Here is a 2,084-nt window from a genome sequence, read left to right as displayed (position 1 = left end):
AATTTTATTGTATGGCTTTTAGATTTTCTGTATGACAGTGAAAGCATAGTAGGAATGCTAGTTCTTTATAAATAATGTGTTAATATGGTACAGTATTTTCCTTTTAAACTTGTGTTTAATAATAAAGAAAAGCTCCCCTAATAAGATAACAGATACCAACCAGAAAGAAACAGATGTTAACTTTTGAAATATTTGATTTGTATCTCTAATCTTAAAGACATAAAGGATACTTACCTGGCACGGGAGATACCATGATCACGAAGGTGGTTTTCCCAAGGTGAGGCTTATCCATTGCACTCCGGACCCCTGTGATTTCCCCAAGTGTGGAAAACTCAACTGCATAATGTGTGGTATTGGGGGACTGCATTCGCGCTCTCCCCTAAAAAAAAAAAGACATAAATGGTCATTTTCTCAGCTGTGATTCATGCAGGAAGAATCTGCTCTCTCTACATGTAGATCTCACTTCTAATTTATATTTATATGGCTCTATGAGATTTATCTACACATTTCATTTTCTAATGTCATGTATTTGTTCATTCATTGACAATAGTTTATTAAGTACTTATTAGCCTTATTTTACTTCTCATTGAATTGTAATATCGCATTACCAGTTAGACATTTCTATTATAATTTAATATTCATAAATTATTGAAAATCTTCCTAAATTAGTTTGCTTCTTCCTCTTTTAATTTTTAAACAAATGTCTGCATCATGTATCTTAGATTTAAACTTAAGATATTGTTGATTCACTTTTATTACTTATTTTGTTTGAAACCACCTTGTATGTCACAAAAGAATACAAGTATGTTTCAGTTTTGCTTTTGCTCATTTTATAGCCATTCAGACCAATGTCTAGATCTGATGGGTAAGGAGTCTGGAGGCTTTTTAAGGCTGTGGCCCTCTCTTTAAATTTTAACTTAATTAATTAATTTAATATATATACTATATTTTATCTTTTTTATGGAATATAATAAATACAAAGAAAAATAGTCTATGTATTTGCATAGCCCATCTCAGCAAATCAGTAACAGGATACCATTAATCACTATTTTAAAAAATATGAAATTAATTATTTCTTCCAAATTTTCTTATATATACACACAGCACAGCATGGGATCAGCTATCTTTTTATCTATTTTTAAAATTCTCTCTCTCTTTCTTTTCTTTTTTTTTTTTTTTACTGTTTTCACTTTTGTTCACTGTGCATTTTTGTTGTGTGTGTGTGAGTGGGTGGTAGTTTGCTTGGCATTGTTGCTCCAATCTTTGTCTTCTTCCTTCTCTCTTTTCCTCTCCTTTCTCTATCTTTCTGCCACAAGCCACTAGCAGCCTCCAAGCCACTCCCCTCTGTCTAGGGCAACTCTGAAGGTCAAACAGGGGGAGCTACCATGCACATTTATTGGTTTTGCAGGTAGCTGGGGACATCACGCTGGTTGTCTTCCATACACCAAGAAAAAGAGGGTTCTCCCCTGCAAACAGTGGGTGTATCTCCAGCCTAAACCCCGAGGCCCTACAAGTGATTGGGGGGAAAGCTCCTGAAGAGGGACATATCTGATCAGAGCACATGGGAGCAGATGAAGGGGGAAGAGGAGAGAGTAGAGCACAACATGGCCCACCAGGCCAGGAGGTCGATGTTCCCAATTAGAGCAGCCAGTCCACAGAGAGGACCACATGGCCGGCCCCACTATGAGACATGACATCCCTCACTGACCCAAAGCCCTACAGGTGACAACACCAGAGACAAAGTGAGGGAATTGCACCCGATCAGATTCCGCCACACCGAAAAAAAAAAAAAACATTATGGGGTGCAACAGAACAGCAAGGGAATGGAGTGGCGTGGTCCCCAGGAAATGCTGAATGTGGACTTTGGGGCCAGGACGAGGTGCCCCAACAGACTGGACTGGAAATCACTCCTGACGGCCAACCAACAATCCTGGAATTAAGTACAAGCTTTTCTTTCTTGTTGTGTTTTGTTCTGTTTTTGTCATTGTTTTGTTGTGTATTATTGCTTGATTGTGCTCTGTCTTGTTTTTGTGCATGTTATTATCTCTGCAGCTCTGTCTAAATAAGATAAACTGGATGAACAA

General features: G+C 37.8%; 1 non-coding gene across 1 annotated transcript; it reads left to right on the top strand.

Annotated features, from left to right (window-relative positions):
* The first annotated feature begins 226 nt into the window (after positions 1-226).
* Positions 227-382, top strand: LOC142443835 (U1 spliceosomal RNA). Its single transcript, XR_012783578.1, has one exon. It is a non-coding gene; the product is annotated as a U1 spliceosomal RNA (small nuclear RNA).
* The last annotated feature ends 1,702 nt before the right edge of the window (positions 383-2,084 follow it).

The sequence above is a fragment of the Tenrec ecaudatus genome, chromosome 3, assembly GCF_050624435.1.
Source record: "Tenrec ecaudatus isolate mTenEca1 chromosome 3, mTenEca1.hap1, whole genome shotgun sequence".
Taxonomy (NCBI): domain Eukaryota; kingdom Metazoa; phylum Chordata; class Mammalia; order Afrosoricida; family Tenrecidae; genus Tenrec; species Tenrec ecaudatus.
The sequence above is the reverse complement of the archived record's forward strand: the minus strand, read 5'-3'. Positions and strand labels throughout refer to the sequence as shown.